The 24,574-nt window shown below is 42.8% G+C and overlaps 1 protein-coding gene across 17 annotated transcripts in view; it reads right to left on the bottom strand.

Annotated features, from left to right (window-relative positions):
• ZNF618 (zinc finger protein 618) overlaps positions 1-24,574 on the bottom strand; it is a 197,185-nt gene that overhangs the window by 147,710 nt on the left and 24,901 nt on the right. The window lies entirely within an intron of this gene.

The raw sequence follows: 24,574 nt of genomic DNA, 5'->3' as shown, positions 1-24,574 counted from the left end.
AGCTAATGTCTCACTCAAGTTGTCAGCATTTTGTTAGAGCCAATTCAGCGGGTAATTAAGGAAAAAGTTGGGACCAGATGGGGAAGCAGATGCTCACTCAGCCGCGAGTACACTTCCCTGCAAGTGTCTGCGAAGCACCGGGCCGGCCACGGCGGGGAGACAGGGGCTGAAGCGACAGCCCCGATACGAGTGGGAGAGAGGGGAGGCCCATTTTAAAGATGAAGAAACTGAGGCCCAGAGAGGTCAGGGGACTTGGGGCTGCTGGAAGAACGGCAGGCAACAAGGAGAGGAAAACCAGAAGACTGAAAAGAAGGAGTGTTTCTACCCTGAGGCAGAACTGCACACAAGGTAGGACCCCCCCCCTCCCCCAAGCAGAACAAAGGACCTCCAGAAACAGAGGAGAGGGTTCCAGCCTGGATTCCAGCCTCAACCCTGCCCCTTCCTTGCTGCCTCCTCTTAGGTAAGTCACTTTTCCTCTCTCAGGCTCAGTTTACTCATCTGCAAAATGGAGGAAAAGATCCCTGTACAGCCCACTCAGAAATGACGGAGTTAATAAGCACTGGGCACGGGTGTTGAGGATGGGAGTCAGGATGCCTGGGTTCGGTTTCTGGCTTCCCTCCCCATCAAATGTGTGACTTGTTTCACTCAGCCTCAATGTCTCCATCTATAAAATGGGAGTAACAGTGCATACCTCACAGGTACGGTGTGAGGACTTAAAAACAGAAAGACTTAGAACAGTAGAAGGCACAGTGTAAATGCTCCTATGACTCCCCCCTACCACCATGGAGCCAATGAAAAATGACCACCAGACATTCCTGCAGCTGGCCAGGAAAATACTGACGTTTCAGTGTTAAAGGGAAAAGGCTGGGCATAAAACTGTATGCACTATGATGGTAGCTATATTACACAAAGGATAAAAGGCCACCTAGAGAAAAGACAAAGTTAACAGAGAACTGCTAATCGTGATTACAAAGCGATAGAACAAGGGATTTACTGTCCTCTAATTCTCCATATTTCAAAATTTTCATATATGGATAACCGCTTTTGTAACAAAAAGGAAGGGTTGGACACACTGAGTTTTAGTTCTTTTTAAACACACTGAGCTTTCAATGTTGGGGCTTTTTCAGGGGGCTCCTAATGTAGAACACTGGCTGGGCAAATGAAAACAAAGACCAAAGGCAGTGGCCAGCCAACCTGACAGTGAACTCCAGAGCCGCAAAGGGGTGAAAGGGGAGAGTCCTGTGTGGCAGAGGGCGTAGGGACCACCAATGCCTCCTCTCCTCCCCACCCTGAGAGACTGACCACAGGAATATAAAAATAGGAGGCACTATTTATACAAAGGTCTGGACCAGGTAAACCAGTCTAACGTGAAGGTGATCAGAACAGCCACTGCCTCTTGGGGGAAGAGGTGGCGACCGACAAAGGACCCAAGGAAACATTCTGGGAGCTGGAAATGTTCCACGTGGCAACAGGGGTAGGAATCCCGTGGGCATATGCATTTACCCAAACCTCAGCTATGACTGTCCCTGTCCATTTTCCTTATGTGAGTTTTCCTGAAACAGCTGTCATAACATAATAACCAGCATCCTCGCGGAGTGGGAAGTCGGTGGAGGTACAGGTAATAAAGGAAGAGCAACATGTCATTGGTGGCTGAAGCTGGACCATGGGACGTGGTGGGGCGCAACACAACTCTGTTCGTTCAGCATACTTCTGAAACTTTGAAGTTTATTTTTACCTACTCTGAGACAGAGAGATAGAGAGCAAGCGGGGGAGGCACGGAGAGAGAGGGAGACAGAATCCCACGCAGGCTCTGTGCTGTCAGCGCAGAGCCCAACGTGGGGCCCGATCTCACAAACCGTGAGACCATGACCTGAGCCGAAGTCAAGAATTGGACGTGTAACCACCACCCAGGTGCCCCCATGTTTTTTTTTTAAATAGGAGGAAAACAGTTATGGCGGCTTATCAAAAAATCAAACATGTAATTACTGTACGATCCAGTAATTCTACTTCTCGGTATAGACCCAAAAGAATGGAAAGCAGGATCTCGAAGAGACGTTAGTACACTCACGCTCACGGGAGTATTCGTGATAACCAACATGTAGCAGCGGCCCAAGTGTCCGCCGACAGAGGAGGGGATAAACAAAATGACATCTGCACATACAGTGGAATTTTATACAGCCCTGAGAAGGAAGGAGACTCCGACACGGGCTACAACATGGAAGAGCCCCGAGGACACGAGGCCGGTCACAAAGAGACAAATATTGTACGATTCCACTTGTAGGAGGTACTTAGAGAAGTCAAGTTCAGAGACAGAAAGTAGAATGGTGGTTGCCAAGGGCCGGGGAGGGGGGGGAGTTCTTTACAGAGAGTTTCCATTCCACGAGATGAAGTTCTGAAGATGGGCAGCACAGCAATGTATGCGTACTTAACACGACCGAACTGTACACACAAAAATGGTAAAGACAATCAAGTTTGTTATACACTGTATTTTAACACAATTAAAAAGTTAAAAAAAAAAAAAAAAAAAAAAAGGTCCTGAAATCTAGAAGGGGATTTCACATACAAACCCACCCGCCAAGGAATTTCTGTTAGATGTTAGGGAGGTAAGGATACATGGAAGGGCGTCGCGATGACCCATCTCATAGCCGTCATCCTTGAGATTCTGACACAGAACTGGTAAGATGAAAATCAAGTATGTCACCCCTGGGGGTGGTGATAGGAGCAATAGGGAATCCCAGACGTCACAGTGGTGGCTTACCTTCTACTTTCCAACTCAACCCTGACCCCATCAGGAAAGAATCTGGGCAGAACCACTGGGCACTTCACAGTGGAGCCTCACAATGATGGAACCCAGACTGAGAAAACCTATAGCCCCGGCCCGGCCCCCTCAAACTCTGGCCGCCGTGTCGCCCACCCATCCTGTACACGGACAACACGTGGCCCTCCGCTTTCAACCCAAGACCCGAGGAAGCTGCTGCTGATATCACTGTAGGGTCTACACCACACTAAATCATACCTGCCTCTGTTTAGAAGGATTAAAGGAAGCGAGCAGGGGAGAGGGCAAATGCAACAAAATTGCGTAATAAAAAAAGGAGAAAAGCGTTCTACTCAAGATTCAGGGAAGGAGCATGTGTAAGTTTTACTCCAGGAAGCTAAAATAAATTTTAGACAAACTCTCCTTTGCATCCCCAACAAAATTAAAGAAAACAAGAACAGAGTAAAACGAAGGGTTAGCTCAAGGAATTCAGAAGAGAATACAAGGAATCAAATAATGGCACAGCGGAATTATAACGAGCATCAGGAGCAGGGACCAGCAGAGTCGTCAGCACAGAAAACAGAGTTAAGGCATCCAAAGGATACACTTGAGAAGCACTTACAAACCTCCAAAGAGAGAAATAGAGGCTCAAATAATCAAAACAAGAGATAATGCAGAAAACAAACAATAGGGATATATGGATATATATGTGGATAACTGCCATTCCAAGAAGAAATGAGCCCAGTGGGACACAATGGAACAAAAATGTTCCTATTATTAAGAGCTAAATCTGTAGACAAAGTACATTCCATGTACCTCGCAAACTAATGAAAAGACACCAAAACGTGGATATTGCTTGGAACATCCCTTGAATTTCAAGGGGGAAAAGAATACCACAGGCATTCAGGAAGGATGAGGGTGAGAGGGTGGGGGAGTCAACCATCAAAATAAAAAACCATGTGGCCTCTGAATTATCCAATATTAACAACATAAGACTATAGAGCATCTACGGAGTACTGAGTGATAAAATACGTAACCCAAAATGCTCTATTCATCCAAGCTGCCATTCACATGAGAAGGAATCAAAAATACCTTCTCAGTTATATAAGTACTTAGAAAAGAGAACACTATAATTAGATGAAAGAAGTTTAAAAAAAAACACATTAGGTATTATAATAAATATAACTTAGGGTAAGCTCCATATTAAAAGACACAGGCACTCAGACTCTGAATTTTTAAATATAAAAAACCTACACGCTATCTGAAAGAAATACAGCTATTTTTCTAAAGGGCACAGAAAAGTTAAAAGAAAAAGTAAAATAAGAAGTTAAATGTAAAATTATACCAGGTAAACTCCAACAACAGAAAGCAGAAAGTCCTTTATAAAAATCACTGGAATTAAAGGTGAAACCAGGAAATGCTTTACAAAAATGAGAAAAACTACAACTGAAAGCAGAAAACATAGAACAGGTCAAGGAGGACCTATTTTTACAGATTAGGAGTACAACCCATAATAAAATGTGAGCGGGCAGACATATATTTCTGTTAAATAACCCAGCAATGAAATATATAAAGTAAAATCAAAAAAGCAAAAGCTAACACCAAAAGAAACATTATACTATTGGAAGACATTAACAGATTCTCAAATTCTTGAAATAATAAACGGAAAAGCAAAATTATTAGGGCTCATGAGGGAATCTGAAAAATGTGATTAATGTCCATGATATCTGAAATGGAGAAACAGACGTATATGTAGCAAACAGTAAGCCCCAAAACGGAAATGAAATATTTACACAAACTGATATTTGAAAAAAGGAATCCAAAACTTTCTATAAATTAACAAAAGCGGGGCGCCTGGGTGGCTTGGTCGGTTAAGCGTCCGACTTCGGCTCAGGTCATGATCTCACGGTCCGTGAGTTCGAGCCCCGCGTCAGGCTCTGTGCTGACAGCTCAGAGCCTGGAGCCTGTTTCAGATTCTGTGTCTCCCTCTCTCTCTGCCCCTCCCCTGTTCATGCTCTGTCTCTCTCTGTCTCAAAAATAAATAAACGTTAAAAAAATTTAAAAAAAAAATAAATTAACAAAAGCAAAACCATCGTTGGCAACAGTCTCTCACAATTAACTAAAAATGAATAAACATAAATACTAATGTAAAAAAAGGAATCACAAAAATTTAATACTTTTAAATCATCTTTAAAGAGAACATCGGGGCGCCTGGGTGGCTCAGTCAGTTAAGTGTCCGACTTTGGCTCAGGTCATGATCTCACGGTCCGTGGGTTCCAGCCCCGCGTTGGGCTCTGTGCTGACAGCTCAGAGCCTGAAGCCTGCTTCAGACTCTGCGTCTCCCTCTCTCTCTGCCCCTTCCCTGCTCATGCTCTTTCTCTCTCTCTCTCAAAAATAAACACTAAAAAATTTTTTTAAAAGAGAACATCAAAACTAAAACTATGGTATGGAATATTTAGAAGAGAAAATAGTTACGACGCGTCAGAGTAGGTTTATAGAATGTGACCAAAAATGTACTCAGAGGAAAATTCATTGACTAAGCACTTTTATTACTAACCAGAGAAAAAGAAAGAGCTTAAGGACTCAATTTTTTTAACCATCTCAAGAAAGCGAAAGGAGGGGGTTTAACATAAACATAATAATTTGTAAATGTTTTAAGTAGTCAGAGGTGACAAATTACTTCAAAGTTTTAAGAGGTGGGTAAAATAGGCCTGGATATTAGTTTTCAACCAAAAAACATAAGGGAGAAAAATCAGATTAGAAAATATAACCAGAGGACATTTTTTTTAAGTTGTATTCTTTCTATGCAAATATGGTTCAAATTCTTGATGAAATGAATAAATTTCTAATAAAATATAAATGACTAAAACTATTTTCAACCAGAGCAAGAGCAAAAAAATTACTGAAGAAAGGGTTACAGTGGAAAAGAATCCTCTCCAAAAGTATAACAAGATAGAGTTTTAAAGGCTAGTCCTTTTAAACTTCCAAAAGATAGATAATTCCCATGCAATATAAATCATTCCTGGCAGAGACTACAAATAAACATCTGGCATGCATGCTTAAACTCTCATTTCCTACACTCGTACAAAACACTAAATTGTTTACACATGACAGGACCTCAGAATCCTTCTCAACACAGCCATCTCAGCAGCTACCAACAGGTACACAATTTGCAGTATATTTATCCACCTTGTTCCAGATCATTGAAACTGATGGAAAACTTCCCAATTTATAGCCCACTGTACTAGCATAATCCCCATTTTAAAAATGACAAAAAGAGCACACCAAAAATAAAACCACAAGACAATTTCACTAACAGAGATGGACACAAAATGCTGCAAGATGGATCCACGGTGTATTAAAACAATGGAACACCATGAACAAATGGGTTCCTTCCAGGATGGTTAATGTTAGGAAATCTATTAATATAATTCACCGCATCAGCAGGTCAAAGTTAAGAAAACCATACGGTCATCTGGGTATATAATGAAAGGTATTTGTTTAAAATTCATCATCCTTTTCTCCCCTCTTATTACTAACCAGTCTTACAGTGGGGGAGGGGATGATTCACGCTCCATTGCAAAAGAAAAATTCAAATGCAGAAGAGCTAAAAGCACCCCTAAATCATACCACTCACCTCCATCTTGATAAAATTAAGAAAAATAAAAATAAACTTAGCAACTCAGAAGATGCTTACTTAATAATAAAGAATATGTAACGGGGGGCGCCTGGGTGGCTCAGTCGGTTAAGCGTCCGACTTCGGCTCAGGTCATGATCTCACAGTCTGTGAGTCTGAGCCCCACAAAAGGCTCTGCTGACAGCTCAGAGCCTAGAGCCTGGAGCCTGCCTCTGATTCTGTGTTTCCCTCTCTCTCTCTGCCCCTTCCCTGCTTGTGCTGTCTCTCCCTCTCTCTCTCTCAAAAATAAACATTAAAAAAATTTTTAATAAAAAAAAAATAAGAGTATGTATCAGAAACCAAAATAAAACTTCAGACTTAATTAGAAAATGCTAAAATCCTTCCTACTAAAAGAAGAAATAAGACAGTACAAGAATACATGTTATCCCTGCTATTATTCAAACTGCCTAGAAGGTCTAGTCAACCTATAAGAAAAAAAAAGGACAATGTTGTAAAAGAAGGGAAATGAATATTATCTGCATCTATTACAATCTATCTAAAAATCACAAGAAACCACTGGAATTAAGACGACAATATGCGGCTGGGGTGTGCCCGGGTGGCTCAGTTGGTTGAGTGTCTGACTCTTGATTTGGGCTCAGGTCATGATCCCAGGGTCACGGGATCAAGCCGAGCATCCGGCCAGCTCCATGGAGACCACTTAAGATGCTCTCGCTCTCTCTCTCTCTCTCTCTCCACCCGCACCCCGCTCCCATCCCCCACTGGTGCTCGCTCGTGATCTCTCTCTAAAAATAAAAAAATTAATATTAAAAAAACAATATGGTAAGTTATCCACTAACAAAACAGCCACATAAAATCCAGTAGCTTTTCAATGTACTTGAATTAATTAGGCAAAGTAACACAATGAGGGAAATTATCCCCCTTACAGTCAAAAATACCAAATACCCAGGAATATACTTAAAAATACATGTCCAAGGGGTCCCTGGATGGCTCCATCAATTGAGTGTCTGACTCTTGATTTTGGCTCAGGTCATGATCCCAGGGTCATGGGATCAAGCCCTGCACAGGGGACCACACTGGGCACAGAGCCTGCTTGGGATTCTCATTCTCTATCTCTCCCTCTGCCCCTCTCCCCAGCTCGCATGCTCTAAAATAAAATAAAGTAAAATAAGAGTCCAAAACTTAGGTGAAAAACTTTAACGTGGGTCATTTAAGGGAACATGAACAAAGAAAGAGACAGACCACAACCTTAATGGACAAAAAAACATTATACTGTTAAGAACACCCTTCTATTCAATTAAATGCATACATTTAACACAATTACCATCACAAGGCAATTTTTACCTTTAAAAATGATTCCAGCATTCATCCGCTAGAATATGTGGAAGTGAGACTAATGAAAATTTTGAAAACAGAATAATATGGAAAGACATTTACTAAATATTACAATATTTTTAAAGCAAAAATAACCAAAACAGGGTGGTACGGGAACTAAAGTTAACATACATAGTTGGATGTGTTGGGTCTGTTTCTGCACTGTAATCTATTAAATCTATCTGCCTGTATATGCCTATGCCAGGTCAACCCTCGTTCAGTTACTATAGCTTTAAGATATTTTAATACATGCATTTAGAAAATATGGACTCAAATCCACCCAGCTCTTGGTGGCAGTACTAGACAGCCAACTTCTCAATCCTTTATAACCCTTCAAACCACCCAGCCATAGACTAAGTAGGGCCCACGAAGCCATCCAGCCCAGGAGCAGCAAATGTGAACTAGGCTACCACCACATTGCCTTCCCAGTGGCAGACATCACTAATCAATCTCAGCACCTTGCCCACCGTGGCCTATCCATGGACCCAATAACCAACCACAGCTGGAATTCATAAGAAAACATGGACATCTGTGAAGTCCAATCTCTTCATTTTATGGGTAAATGAGTTTCCATCCTCATGACAATTTTGCAAAGCAGACCAGAAAAAGCTCATTATCTCATATTCTAGACAACAGTGCTTCCAAGAGGGAAAATGACACGGCAAACTCAGCCCAGGCCTGATAAGGGGCAGACCACACAACGCCAGGTCTCTTGCATCCAGCCCTACGGTCCTTCCATCCTCCATGTCCTATAATCCAAATGGGCTCCGACACAGGCCTAGTGAGCCTACAGGTAGCTGCCATTTTCTGTGCAAGAAAAAAAAAAGCATCCAGATGCAACTGGCCAGCTAACCCTTACATAGGACTTGCTATGTGTCAAGCACTGTGCTAGTGTTTTTAATATTAACCCCTCTAATGCTCACTCTGCCCATTTTGCAGATAAGGAAATCGATGCTAAGTAATTTGCCCAAGGTCATGTGGTCTGAAGGAGGCAGATGTGGGTTTTGCATCCCGGAAGTCTGGCTACAAAGTGGACATCCTTAGCCACTTTGCTATCCCATTTTTCAGAGCAGCCGTGTAATGACTGTTTTTCCTGGGGGCATCACGTGTGCCACAGCACCTAGACCCACCCTGCACGCTCCCGCCAACTCACGCTGGACTTTGGTAAAATTACACCATAAAGAACATCTTCATATATAAGTATCTTTATATTTTAAAATCCTCCCCTTTAGATGTATTCCCAAAGAGGGATTGCCGGTACTAAGCTTTGAGAACCTCTGTTGATTTGGAAAGGAAATAGAGTAAACTCTTTTAAAAAGCGTTTTGTTGACTCACTTTGTTATTATGAAAGAGGTTCGTGTTCCATGAAGAAAACTTATTATATGCAAAAGAGAAAGAAAAAAAAAAAAGACCCATAATCGTAGGCCTCTCCAAGTTCATCTCCATTAACAGTTTTGCTCCCTGGGTGTCACTGGAACCCCTGAGACCCCCAGTCAGTCGTCTGTGGGGAGTTGCTCCAAGCCCATCTCCAAGTTCAGTTCACCAACTCAGGAGCTCCACGGCTGCCTGCTTTGTGCACTCGTATCTTCAATGGGAAGTAACAAAGATCACTATTTATCACGAGGATGAGGGAGCCAAGCAGGCAGGACATTTCTGATCTGTTCCTTACCTGCTAGACAGGAGGTTTAGGTAAAGGGGCTCTGGGTTCCACCTGCTCAGGACAGCTGGGAGGTCCTGGCAGGAAAATCCAGGAGACAATTTAATGAATCATAGCCAGCAATTTTTTTTTAATAAAAAAAAAAAAAAAAGAATTAAAAAGCAGCAGAATGCAGGGGTGCCTGAGTAGCTCAGTCAGTTGAGCGTCCAACTCTTGGTTTCAGCTCAGGTCATGATCCCAGGGTCGTGGGACCAAGCCCCATGTTGGGCTCCTCAATGAGCATGGAGCCTGCTTAAGATTCTCTCTCTCTCTCTCTCTCTCTCTCTCTCTCTCTCTCTCTCTCTCCCCCTCTCCCCTGCTTGCATGCGCACTCTAAAATAAAAAAAATAAAATTTAAAAATTAAAAAACCGTATCAGAAAGCATCACTGGTGGTTAAGTGTAAATATTGTTCTCTGCTTTTGCTTTACCTTTATGAGTACGTGCATATGAGACGGTGATATAAAATGTTATTTCTTCCAGTGGGTCAGTCATGAACATTTGCTGCTGCCCAGCAGGGCACAGGCCCTGCAGAGGTCAGTTCTGTCAGGACACCAGGAGGCAGGAGTGAGATCGCATCTACAAAAGCACTTTACAGCATTAAACACTGTTCTGACTTCAGACCAGATCACCAAAGACTCGCTTTCTTCCTCTCATTTGCCTTTATTCCCCTCTAACTCCCCACCTACGTGCACCCCCTCAGAGACAAGAGTTCCGATACACTGAATATTCTGGTGGGCTCCCATGAAGGATAACGACATTTGGGCAGAATTTTGTGAGTCATCAGCTTTCAAGGAATTAGATTTATAATAATAAGTACTCAATGCTAAAAATTCACTGAAGTTCATCTTTCTTTGATGATTCATCTAATTTCATCAGCCCAGAATGCTCTATTCCAACCATTTCCTCCCACAGACCCATCTTTAGACCCTCAAATCCTATCTGTCCTTCAAACTCACACTCAAATACCACTTCCTCCAGGAAGTTGCCCTGGATTCTCTTTACCAGGATTCAACTTTCCCTCCACTAAATACCCTCAGCAACCGGTCTTAGAACACTGAACATTTTCTACAGCACGTTGTATGTGACTATGAACAGAATCCATATTGTTTCATCACCTTGGTGCCTATCAGGAGTCATCAGCCATAATTAGGACAATTATTTAATGGATAAATAAATTCAGAAGGTGTTTAGGATCTTGCAAGAGGAAGGATCATCACCCAAAAATGTTTTATCAGCATAAATGCAGAAAACCAAGTTATTAGAGAATTCTGGCTAATAAAATGAGATTAAAAATAATTTCCTGAAAAATTAATACGTGTGTAATAAGTAAAATATGTAAGAACAGACGTGAAATTAACACAGCTATCTCAGAGAGGTATGCAACTATGAAGTCTTTTTTACATATATGTTCTAGGTTTCCTCATTAAACATGAACCCTTTTCATAATAATAAAGTCAATGAAATTTTTTTTAAAGAATCTGCTACATTTCTTTTCCAAATCAACAGAGATTCCCAAAGCCTGGTACCAATAATTGTCCCAAAAGGAGCAGGATATATGGAAATGTATTAAAACTAATATCTACCCTTGATCCAGTAATCTCTCTTTGGGAATATATCCAAAGGAGATGGCTTTAAAATATCAGAATACTCTATTTATGAAAATATTTGTTACAGTGTAACCATATTAAAGAGAAATTAGAACCAACCTAAATGTGCAACAATAGAGTATGGGTTAAACAAACTACATTCTTTTCTGTGACTATTATGCAGTCTTTAAAAATGACAATGAGGAAGACAAAAGATGGGGGAAGGAAAAGGCAGGAGGCGAAACTAATACATTATGATTCAAATAATAAAAATATGCTTGTAAAATAACTAGAAGGAAATACACCGAAGTTTTAATAGGGAATATAAGAGGGCTGGCATTTATTTACCATGGTCTTTTTATTTCCTTACTTTCTGATTTCTCTGTAATATCATTAGGTTACTTTAATTATTTAAAAATTAACTTATTAAAACAAATATCAGCAAACATCTAACTGCGACCAGGGAATAATCTGTTTAGGAATATCGGTTTTGAATAAGCCATGACTACTGCTTCCCATCCCATTCAACAAGCACCTATTAGCGCCGCTCTGTGCCAAGGTACCCATGGTCCCTAGGGAAAGATACCTGAGCATCCCTGAGATACAGCGCATTGTGAAAAGTACTCCACAGACCTAACAGTTGGACTCAGGCTCTGTCACCTCCCAGATGTGGTGAATGAGAACATCAATTAGACACCCACAGTAAGTTCTCTAATGTCACTGAATTTCAGTTTCTGCCACTGTAGTGGCATTGAGGTCAGTCTGGATAATAAAGAGCGTCTGCCCAGTGAACAAACACACTAGAAAGCAGCCCAACCTGGTGAACAACATACATGCTATTCTACAGGTCAGTTCTGAAGACATGATTCCAGTGCTCAGGTTTATCTGCAAGTGATCAAGTTAAAAACAGTATTATACCTGTACACTCAGAGAACATCAGAATCCAGAAAGAGACCTAAGTACATGGAAATTTAATATCAGAGAAAGACAGCATTTCAAATCCAGAAGGAAAAGGTGGATTATTCAATTCTTGGCGTTACAGCAAGAAGCTAGACATTTGGAAAAAAACAGAGCCTAATCTCTATGCCCCTCCTCCAAAGCAAATATATTCCAAATAGATAATCAATTCAAATGTAAGAAAACAAAGCATATACAAAATAAAAGAAGGATGAGTTTTTTTTAACGTTTATTTATTTTTGAGACAGAGGGAGACAGAGCATGAACAGGGGAGGGGCAGAGAGAGAGGGAGACACAGAATCTGAAACAGGCTCCAGGCTCTGAGCGGTCAGCCCAGAGCCCGACGCGGGGCTCGAACTCACGGACCGCGAGATCGTGACCTGAGCTGAAGTCGGCCGCTTAACCGACTGAGCCACCCAGGCGCCCCAGGATGAATTTTTTTTAATTCTTTTTTTGTTTCCAGGTATTTGATCTTACAAATAATTGTGAGCACTCATGCGTGTTTCACATGGTATACAGACAGACCTATTCCTTCTGTGAATGTTCCTGGAAGACAAATTGTTGATTTGTTCAATAACATCAATGTTCAACTTTGTCTTTTCCCCATCACAACCATTTTTTAAGTGTACAGTTCAAAAGTGCTAAGTACATTCACGGTGTTGTGCAACAGATCTCCAGAACTTTTTCATCTTGCAAAACTGAAAGTCTATACCCTTCTACTTTCTGTTTCTGCCAGTTCGGCTACTTTCGATGTCTCATGAGGAGTAGAATCAGACAGTATTCGCCTTCTTGTGACTGGCTGGTTTCACTCAGCATAGTGTCCTCGAGGTTTATCCATATGGTAGCATGTGACAGGATTTCCTTTTTTTAAGGCTGAATAATATTCCATTTTATGCACAGACCATATTTTGTTTACACCCTCATCCGTCAATGAACCTGAGTTACTTCCACCTCTCGACCACTGTAAATAACACTGCAATGAACATGGGTGTATAATCATCTCTTTGAAATCCTGCTTTGAATTCTTCTGGATATACACCCAAAAGTAGGATTGCCAGATCATATGAGAATTCTATTTTTAATTTTTTGAGAAACTGCCATACTGTTTTCCATAGCAGCTGCACCAACAGTACACAGGGTTCCAAATTTTCCATGCCAACACTTACTTTCTGGGATTTTTTTTTTTTTTTATAGTGACTATCCTAATAGGTATGAGTGATTTCTCATTGTGGTTTTAAATTACATTTCTCAAATGATCAGTGACATTGCGTGTATTTTCATATGCTTGTTGGCCATCTGTGTACCTTCTCTGGAAAAATGTCTGTCCAAGTCCTCTGCCCATTTTTTAAAAATCAGGTTATTTGGTTTTTGTTGTTGCACTGTAGGGGGTTCTTTATATATTCTGGAAACTAACCCTCATTCAGATATATGATTTGCAAATATTTTCTTCCATTCTGTAGGCTGCCTTTCACTATAAATTCTTAACGTGGGGAAGTCTTTTTAAGTGTGACACCAAAACAATATAGTCAGAATCCAAAACACAAAAATGTAAGCATTTTAAAAGTAAACATTTTATTGAACCACCACTAAACAGTGCTTTAAAAAAAAAAAAAAAAAAGTCCAGGAAAAGAAATACTTGAAATCTAAACAGCAAACAAAGAGCCAATATCTCTAAAATCCAAAATTTATTGAAAAAATAAAGGAAGTGTGCCTTGGCAGCTCACTCAGTTAAGCATGTGACTTTGGCTCAGGTCATGATCTCACGGTTCGTGAGTTTGAGCCTCTCATTGAGCTCTCTGTTGTCAGCGCAGAACCCACTTCAGATCCTCTGTTCCCCTCTCTCTCTGCCCTTCCCTCTCTCAAAAATGAACAAACATTCTAAAAAATAAATAAATAAAGGAGCTTCTGGGTGGCTCAGTCAGTAAGCATCCAACTTTGACTCAGGTCGTGATCTCACGACTCCTGAGTTCAAGCCCCGTGTCAGGCTCTGTGCTGACAGCTCAGAGCCCGGAGCCTGCTTCAGATTCTGTCTCCCTCTCTCTCTGCCCCTCCCCAACTCACATGCACGCGCGCACTCGCTCTCTCTCTCTCTCTCAAAAATAAACATTAAATAAACATTAAATTTTTTTTAATAAAGAATAAAATAAAGAATAAAAAAAATAATAAAAGAAAAAACAGACCACCCCAAGCGAAAAATCAGCCAAATGCTTGAAGAGACAATTCACATAAGAAGAAATGCAAGTAGTTAATAAAAGTATACTAAGAAATGTTCAACCTCATTAGTTTGCCCATCAGGACATCAATGATTAAAAAGTGGCAATACAACATGATGGCCACAATGTATAAGATGAGCACTCACAATCTCCTAGTAGGAAGGAAAACTAATACCACCTATAGAATGCAAATATGTTATGATTCAGCAATCCGCCTTTTAGAGAGTAATGATAAAGAGATGACCACATAAGCTAGAAACCCTGCATGTAAAAGGTTTAGACATAACCAAAATCCAATAGGGCACTGAGTTTAGGGACATATATACACAATAGAAATACAACGTAGTCAATAAAGTTAATAGGGACACATATACAATAGAAATACAATGTAGTCAATAAAGTAATAACAAAGATCTCTATTAACTGATGCAGGAAGATATCCAGGAGTTTAAAAAGAAAGCTGACTCGGAACAGCATGCAGAATATAATCCCATTTGTATAAAACTGTAATCGTATATATTTAAATATGCCGAGGGATGACTTAAATAATGCTCATCAAATGTGAACAGTGGTTGTCTCTGGGTGGTAGGATTTGGGGTGGTTTTCTCAAATAACAATCATATTTCTTCTATACTGCTTTAATGTTTTATGTAATGAATGTATTATTTTATAACTGGGGGTGGGGGAGGGGGAAGAACCTGTTTTCACTTGGAAGAAAAATAAAAGTGGAGAACCAACTCTTGGACAGCCATCTCACACTCAGAAACCAGAATGGAGACAGTCTAAAGAATGGAGTCTGAGTGAGGACTCTGACACCAATTAGCTGAATGACCCCTGGGCAGGTTAGCTTCTCTGCACCCTGGTTTCCTCACCTGTAAAATAAATATGATGAAAATTCTATGTCATGGAGTTATTTGGGGGGGATAAAGAAACTAACACTGGGTAGGTTCTCAATAATAATTAGTTTCAGGGTGCCTGGGTGGCTCAGTTGGTTCAGCATCCAACTTCAGCTCAGGTCACGATCTCGCGGTCCGTGAGTTCGAGCCCCGCGTCGGGCTCTGTGCTGTCAGTTCTGAGCCTGGAGCCTGCTTCAGATTCTGTGTCTCCCTCTCTCTCTGCCCCTCCCCCACTTATACTCTGTCTCTGTCTCTCTCAAAAATAAATAAAATATTAAAAAAATTTTTTTAAATAATTGTTAGTTTCATTCTTCCCTTTGAGCTCATTACTAAAAGCACCCTAGCTGTATCTAACCCATATTAGGTACTCAAAATGTGTCAGGAGATTGAATGGGGTAGATGGATGGATGAACAGATAATCCTAAGAAAGACATCTGAAGGACAGAAAGATGATAAGGGGAAATGGGTGAGTGGGTAGAATGGGTGAGATGGATGGATAGGTGAATAGCTACACAGATGGAATGATGAGCAGACAGATGGAATGGCAGCTTATATTTTCAAAGATGACCACACTAATATACACACCCTCCAACACGTTTGATGTCACACTGACACAATGGGGCTTACGGCTCTCCTCTCGAAATGGGACATGTCTTTGTAACTGCCTCAACCCATAGATTGCGGTAGAAGTTATGCTATATGACTTCTGACACTAAATAATAAAAGGAGACACTGGGTCTGCTTGACTCTATCTCTGTTGGGACATGTGCCTTGGGAGACTCAAGGTGCCATATAAAGTCAGGCCATGTATGAAGCCTCCATGCTGGAAAGACCCCATGACATGGATGGATGGATGGATGGATGGATGGATGGATGGATGGACAAACGGATGCCCAAGGAGTTCTAACTTCTTAAGTCTTCCAAATCCTGGCACCAGATATGAGAGTAAAGAAGGTCTGAAGATGACCCTGGCCACCATATGACCACAGTCACAGAGAAACCCTAAACCAGACCAACCGATGGACCTACTCCCAAATTCCCGACCCACAGAAACCGTGAGAGACAATAAACAGCGTTGTGTTAAGCCACTAAGTTTTGGGGTGATGTGTTACATGGAAATTGGTATCTGAGACAGATGGTGAAAGGAGTCTGAGGCTGAATGCATGACCTCTCTATGCGGAGCCCCGGAAATCAGCCACATCTTGTACTAAATACCAGGTCTTGTACACTTCTGCTGTCTGTTCCAAAAGCCTCCCGCTTACCTTTCTATTCCAAGCCTTTCTCACCTACACTATTTATACTTCCAAAAGTCAGCCCTCCTCCAAGCTCTGACTTGGACCAACTGCCCTCCTGCCCCTGAACAAACTAACAGAACATGCTTTCTGAGCAACTAGTCCAAGCCCTGACTGTATAATAGGGCAAATGGAGGCCCAGAACAGGGAAAAGAGATTACCCCAGGCTCTGGCTGAGTTGGAAGCAGGGCTCAGACTTGAGACTATGGTTCCTACCGTGAAGCCCAGAGTTATTTCTCCTCCAACAGCCCGTGGGCTCCAGGTATCCCCAAGTTTGAGCTGTGCTTCCACTGCTTATTGCCAGTGATGGTAGTCCCATCGGCCAGCCAGCATCGCTGCAGGCCCTGGCTGGGACGTGCCAGAGCTCCTGGCTCCAAGCATACCTTACATCTGTCTGGGCATAAATTTGCATTCTGAATCCAGGAGGCCCCGGTTCCAAGTATGTCAAATGTAATTAATTACAGCAAACCTTCTGCAACTGTTTTCAAACGCAGTATTAAAGGCTCTGTGAGCATGAAACACACAAGCCACCGGCCGGCTGAGGAGCACGGGGAGCTGGGGAATGGGGGACTGGGAGTCCCAGACCCAGGCCCCATGGAGTGGGGAGGGCAAGTTCCCGAGACCCCAGGGTCCAGTTCAGCCCCACTGCGAAGGGGAGGGCATCCAAGGGAACTGGTTTCAAGTCCTAGCCAATCACCGATGCCACAACTTGGACAAGCAACTTCACCTTCTTTGACCGGAAGCGAGAATGTTTAAGACTCAGCACCTCAAAGGGCTGCTGTGAGCCTCGTCTGTGGCCACCATCTGAAGTTGGAGCCGATCACCACTACCAGCTGTGTACCCTTTCACCTCTGATTCTCAATTCCCCAATGTTTAAAAAAAAAAAAAAAAAGCCTTCCTTTCCAGGGTGACTGTATTCACCGACGTATTAATAGATGTTAAATGATGAGCCCGGTGCCTGGTATGTAAGAGGCACCTGGCAAATGTGCCATGATTACTATATTTTGAGGCAGAAAAATTCTATTTTGCAAAAATCAGGTGAGATGAAGAATGCTCAACGTCAGCCTTTTGACAGAAACAGATCCTGAGTAAAAATCAAAAATTTGTAAGGTTGAATTTCCAACACATGGCTCAAACTCCTTTCAAAACACTGACAGCCAGAGAACTAAGTTACAAAGGTGGAGACTTGTGTTCGAGTCTAGCCAAATCTGCTGTCCTGTCCCGCCCCCCTGCCTGTACCAGGTTGGAAATCAGGAGAGCCGGATGACCTCCTCATCCTGCCAGCTCCATCCACTACTACAGTGTGCCCTCTGGTCTTCCAGAAGCCTTGCTTCCCAAATCTCTACACAGAGCACACATGACTTAGCAAGAGAATGACTTGTGGCCACTCGGGTCCCTAAATCCATAGCCCCTAATGTGACCTGGGTTTCTATGCCCAAACCAGCCCACAACTATGCTCTGATTCATAAACCCTGGTTCAACCCCAAATTCTAAATAGACCGGAATTTTCTGGCAAGTGGCGAGATCGCCAGGGGTAATCTTTTAGATTTGTTTTTGCTTGTCTTGTTAGATATACTTTCTTCCAAAGTGTTTAATTAATGTTTAGGGGAATGGATAAGCAAAGTGGAAAACAGTTTAAGTTTTCCTTCCTAAATTACCAATCTCTTTCTCTCTCTGTCCTAAGTTCCCTCCATTTAACCACCTAGTTACACTGATGCCTACACCATTACATCATCCTTCTTCCCAATTCCAAACTCTGCATTCTTCACCAGTTACCTGATGAAGCCGGGTGCGGTGGGGGCAGACTTTTAGATCAGCACTGTCCATTAGAACTGTAATACAAACCACATAGGCAATTTCAAATCTAGAAGCAACATTATTTTTGAAAAAGTGCAATTAACTTTATTAATATATATTCTTTAACCTAGTATATAAAGGGCTATCATTTTACCTTGGAATCAATATTTTAAAAATTATTACTGAGGGGCGCCTGGGTGGCTCAGTCAGTTAGGCATCTATCTGACTCTTGACTTCGGCTCAGGTCATGATCTCACGTTCATGGGTCCAAGCCCCGCATCAGGCGCTGTGCTGACAGCTCAGAACCTGGAGCCTGCTTCGGATTCTGTCTCTCCCTCTCTCTCTCTGCCCCTCTCCTGCTAGCACGCGCTCTCTCTCTCTCTCTCTCTCTCAAAATAAATAAACTTACAAAAAAATTATGACTGAAATCTTTTACAATCTTTTTTTCCCTCTGAACATTTCAAAATGCGATGTGGACTCTACACTTACAGCCACATTTCAACTGCTCAACAGCCACAGGTGGCCAATGGTTACAATACACACTGGATGGCACAGATGTAGATCATCTCTACAAACCTTTTAAGCCCTAGACTCCCCAGATCCAAAAAGACGACTAGCCTTACAACAAATTCCACTTCCAGCCAGTAGACCCCCAGGGAAGTGACCCCTCCCTGGGGCCTCGTTCCAGGCCAGTTTCAGTTTTATTTCAGATCAGTTTCACTTTCTGCTTTTTTTCCAGTATACATTATAAGAAACGCCCACATAAACACACTTAAATTTTTAGTTATTTTTCCCTGTTGATGAAATTAAAAAAAATTTTTTTTTAAATCTCCGGCATCCAAAGATGTGATCTATTCCAAGTACCCCGGCTATGTCCACTTAGCTAACAAAACCCTGAGCCCAAAATAAAAGAAATGCAAACTCTCCACAAAATTTCACCTGATAAAAATCCCCATCCTTAGTTCTCCACAAAAATGCTGGGACTGGCGAGAATTAGTCCAGCAGAGGGTCAAACCTGAGTGACAGAATGGCTAGCCCCTCGGGCATGCTGTCTTGGACAGTAACACATCCACTAAGCTTCTGACTCTGAATGTTACCAGTAAATCCCAAGCCAGGGGCTTTGCCCAGGGACACTCCAGCCTCCTCCGCTCTGCAGAAGTCATTCCTACCCATGGGGTGGAGATGGCAGACTTCTTCCTCCCTGGATCCCCCGACTCCCCCAAAACGAGGGCTGGCCCCAGGGAATTCAAGATTCCATCCCTGACACAGAGCTCACTTCACTAGAAAGCAGGTTTTTCTGGGTTTTCTATAGCAGACTAGGGGAACCAAGCATCACCTGACTCCATCTATTCTCTTTAGCTCATAGATGAAGCCTCCTTCTGCTTTGTCAGCCAAAATATTTATATCATTTTTCTGTCGACTCAATACCGTCCTCACCTTGGCCTCCCTCCTTTCCTTTTTCTTTCTCCCTCTTTTCCTTTTTAAGAAAAGAAAGGAGTTGTCGCTAACATGTTTCTCCAGTTCTTCATTGTTTATAAAGCACTTTTAAATCCATTAACTCACATGATGCTTGCAGGAAGCCTATCAGGGAATATACAAGTGAACTGTTCTCCCACTTAACAGATAAACAAACAGAGGCTCAGCGCCCAGTGCCTTCCGGGGCTGGGCAGGTCACATTCGTGGGAACTGTCTGGAAAGGCAGAGTACATACCCTGTCCAAGGCCTACAAATTCCAAACTTTTTAAACCTGCAGCTGGCATATAAAATGAAACAAGATAAGGTGCCTTTGTGGGCACCCATCTATGACTCTGGGGTTCCACAATTTCCCAACAGGGCACCTACAAATAATGACTGGTGCTAGTTATAAAAATCCATGTGTAAAAAAAATAACACATATGTAGGGCTTCAGTCTCAAAAGCATTTTCAAGGAGGCCTGAGTGGCTCAGTCGGTTAAGCATCTGACTTCAGCTCAGGTCATGATCTCACGGTTCATGAGTTCAAGCCCCGCAAGGGACTCTGTGCAGACAGTGCGGAGCCTGCTTGGAATTCTGTCTTTCCTTCTCTCTCTGCCCCTTCCCCGCCCCCTCCCCACCCCCATCTCAAAAATAAAGCAATAAACTTTTAAGAAGATATTTTAAAAATAAATAATAAATAAAAAGTATTTTCAAAAAAAAAATAGAGACAGTATATTCAAGAATGTCCTTTCATTTGATTCTTGTGGAGGATTATTTCCATCCCATTCCCCAGATGTAGAAATTAAGATTCCTCAGGGCTGAGAAACTTGCCTGTGGTCTTAAGTATGTGCAACAGCAAACGTGTTACATACCTAGGTCTTCATCCAGGAACCCGGGGGCCTGCCTTGCCCCTCTGCCATGTCATCTATACTACTCGAGTGGGGGACACTGCCCAACCCAGTGGCCCAACCACCAGCATCTCCCCCTTTGAAATCTGATCACTCCGGGATCAGGCAGAGAAGCAGGTCACCCAGCCCTGCTTTGATGAAAACCCCAAGGGTATCTAATTATAACAAGGAGGGAAGGGAGGAGTCAGAATCCTCTATTTCTCAAGACCAAATTAACTTTAATTTCATTTGACACAGTGTATGTGCTAGTAGGAAAGGCGATGGTTGAGGAGTTAGGAAATCTAAGGCCTGAAGTTTCATCTCTGCCTATTCACTGAGGTTCTGGGCAAGTAACTCCACCTCCCTTCCTGTGTGTGTGCGTGTGCATGCGTGCGTGTGTGTGTGTGTGTGTGTGTGTTTATGTGTGTGTCTGAGGAACTAGATCAGCAATGACAAATGACAAATTGGCTTCATGTCCCATACTAAACTCAAGGGCTGGTTGCATCATACTAAGAAAGAAGGACTCTGAGGTCACTGGCCAGACTCCATGGAAAAGAGTGCCAAGATCGATTAGCAATGTCTGCCACAGGCTTGCAAATGGCGGGCAGCGGTATGTAGATTACTCACTTAACGGCCCTGGACTAGATAATGAACAAGTAACATGTTGCAAGTGAAAAACAACTCTGCCCTTTACAACTCTTTCTTCTCACAACCCCTCACAACTTTTTGTAAGGACCCAGTACTGCAGGCATCGTCACCATCATCCCCACTTTACATATAAGGAAACAGCACAGGTAAATGAAGAACTTTGGCAAAGATAAACCGTTAAGCAGCAGAGCAGGCAAGGGAGCCAAGCCTTATCCCTTCAATTTCGACCTGTTTGCTCCACCCTTGGAAATGTCAAACTGGTGCCCCACCACAGGTGGAAGATACTAAGCCTCCCTCCCACACACTACTTTCAGCTTTTAGACAAGGGGCACAGCAAAGTTACGAAACCCATCCAAAGACATGGAAGGGAAGGGGTGCTAATTCAAAGTTCCAGATGCTTCTTCCCAAGGCCAAGTCCCACCCTCACTGCACAAGTGGAGAAGCCAAGCTCAGAGCTAAGTGAGGCAAGCAAGAGAATCGGAAGTCCCTAATGTCACAGTCCACCCCAGCAAGAATATGACACCCTATCTCAATTCTAAGATGCCTTCTACTATTAAATACACCATTGCATCGACAACAGCTTTCAGTGACGAAGAAAATGAAAGGGAACGCACTGACAGAAAACATGTATTGTTAAAACCACCCCAATTTCAGAAAATTTGAACATGTGCAAACATAACATCGAGGAAATATGGTGTCCTTCAACCTGGGACCCTGTGCTCCCTTGCTGGACACCAGCATTAAAAGTGACTGTTTTAGGGGCACCTGGGTGGCTCAGTCGGTTAAGTGTCCGACTTTGGCTCAAGTCATGATCTCACAGTTCGTGAGTTCAAACCCCGCATCGGGCTTGCTGCTGTCACCCAATCAGCACGCAGCCTGCTTCGGATTCTCTGTCCCCCTCTCTCTGCCACTCCCCCACTTGCACTCTCCCAAAAAAATAAATATTTTTTTAAACGACAGTGTTTTATAAAGCTTAAGAAAAAAAAAACAAGCAAATATACAGAATGTCCTCATATTTCTCCCGTTAGGTTTTCCTTGAATCTTTGGCATCTGCAAACCATCATCCCACCACGGTAAGATCTGACTGAACATCAAATCACACATTTAGCTGCCACTCATTTAAGGTGTTCCAGGTGTGCTACAAACAGCCCCCCGGTGCCCCGTTCCTGGGCCCATGACCAAGACAACCAGCCCCTAGAGCAAACACACAGGGTACCAGGGTACTACCCAGCCCTTCTGCCTCAAGGCTCTCCCCATTCCCACCACCTCAGAACTGAGTCCATTCGCCATACCTGCCCATCAGCCATCTGGATGATAGCCCTACCTGGCCCCCCATCCATTTTAAAGAAATAGTTTCTATGGGAGGAGTGAAGAGGGTGGAAAACTCTTTCAAAACTACCCAAAACGTGTAAGGTCAAAGGAGTGTTATCACTTTCCGAAGAGTCCCTCTGATGTATTACTCCGTATGACTCCAAAGAAGGCACGGGCTTCAGCGCCAGCTCTAGGAACATGTGCTTAGTGCATTTCCTAGTAAAAGAGTGCTTTTACTAAATAGCCAAACCCAAACTGGTCACCTACTCTTTGACCAAATAGCCAAACCCAAACTGGTCACCTACTCTTCACTAGACTCAAATCCAACAGATCTGAGCTATTTCCAAAAAGTCAAATTAAGTCATCAAATCTTTATTGAGCTGCTGCTCTGTGCCAGACCCTAAAATGAATAACCCATGCTCTCTGCCCTCAAGGAACTCACAAGCTGGCTAGAGAAACAGAAAGGCAAACAATTAAGTCTCATCTGTGGGCCTACGGTATTTGGGGAGTACTGCGGGGTGGGCACAGATAAACTCCACCTGGGGTCGTGTAGGGACTCCACAGAAGGAGAACATGCCAGTGGTCTTGGGGGTGGGGGGGTTTGGTTCCTCAGAGCGGAGATGAATGAGGGGAAGGGCACTAGAGACAGGAGGCCCAGCAGAACAGAAGCTCGAAGGTACACAGTTCACCCGGGATTAAGATTCATCCCTTTTAAAGACTGTGCCACAGGCTTTGAAACGAATCCAGAAATATTCAGAGGAGCTAGAGCATCCCTGGAATGAACGCATTAAGAACACTTTTGACAAGAAAGACACGCAAGGTCTAAGAAATGTCTCATCCCCGTGTTTTAGAGCAACAACCAAAAAGTGGACCTTTTCTAATGTTACCTAACTCTGCCCAGTGAAGATAAGGCCCCAGGTTTCCAGAACCAGAAAAACTGTTGTCACTGCAACTCAGTCTCCCCAAATGGAGACCCACTGGCCACTGGGTCAACAGGTAACTGACATGTATTGACCACCTTCTAAGGACCACCTTCCTAGGACTGGTGGGTGTATTCACATGTGCTGCTTTCACATCATCGTAAAATGGCCCTTCAAGGTCGAGAATATTACCCCCCTCTTTCCAGATGTAGAAGTTGTGGTTCCACAACCAGAAGTGACTTTCCCAAAGTGACACAAAGCTAACCATGCCATAAGGCTGGATTCCAAACTCTGGTCTGGTTGATTTCAAATCCCGCTTTCCATTTCACCAACTGGGAGGATGTCAGAAAACGTCTAGCTTCTGACCTAAGGCCCTGAGGTCTATCCGGGGCAGTTCTCTGGCAGTCCCATGCTCCGCTCGGAAACGGACCCCACTGACAGACCATCCTTCCCCCTAATCCCCCTCCTGTCAGATCCCAACCCTGGTCCTATGCACCTGCTGTCTTCCTATACCTTCATCTTTCTTTCAGGCAATACTTTATTTAAAACCCATCTCCTACAACTGCCTCCTGCACTTGTACTTCTCAACTTCAAGGGCACACATGCTGAGACACATCATCCTGGGGTTTCTAGCCGTCATTTGTCATTTTTAACTAAAGCATTCTGGCCTAATCCTGGCAGAAGACTGCTTGGGGACAAATAAAAGAGAGGTGTGGACCACTTCAGCCAGAAGAGGCTAAATGGTGGAACTCATCACCACTATAGGCTGAAACACCGCAGAGCATCTAGGGCTCAGGAAGGAAGTCCCACCAAAAAAAACCAAGAGCTTTGAAAGATGTGTCACTAACCTTCTGAGGCCACCCTGTAACAACAACTAGACGGAACACTGGTCTGGCCCTGTGCTGTCCAAGACGGAAGCCACTAGCCACAAGTGGCTAGTGAGCACCTGAAATGCGGCTAGTCAATAAAGACTTAATACCTCCCAAAGAAAGAATATAAAATATCACATTAGCAATTCTTTATATGAATGAGATGCTGGAATGATGGTTTGGTGGATACACTGGCTTAAATAAACTATATTATTAAAATGAATTCCACCTGTTTCCTTTTACTTTGGGAGGGGTATCACTAGAAAGCTTAAAATTATGTGTGT

This window comes from Panthera leo, chromosome D4 (assembly GCF_018350215.1).
Source record: "Panthera leo isolate Ple1 chromosome D4, P.leo_Ple1_pat1.1, whole genome shotgun sequence".
Classification (NCBI taxonomy): Eukaryota; Metazoa; Chordata; class Mammalia; order Carnivora; family Felidae; genus Panthera; species Panthera leo.
The sequence above is the reverse complement of the archived record's forward strand: the minus strand, read 5'-3'. Positions and strand labels throughout refer to the sequence as shown.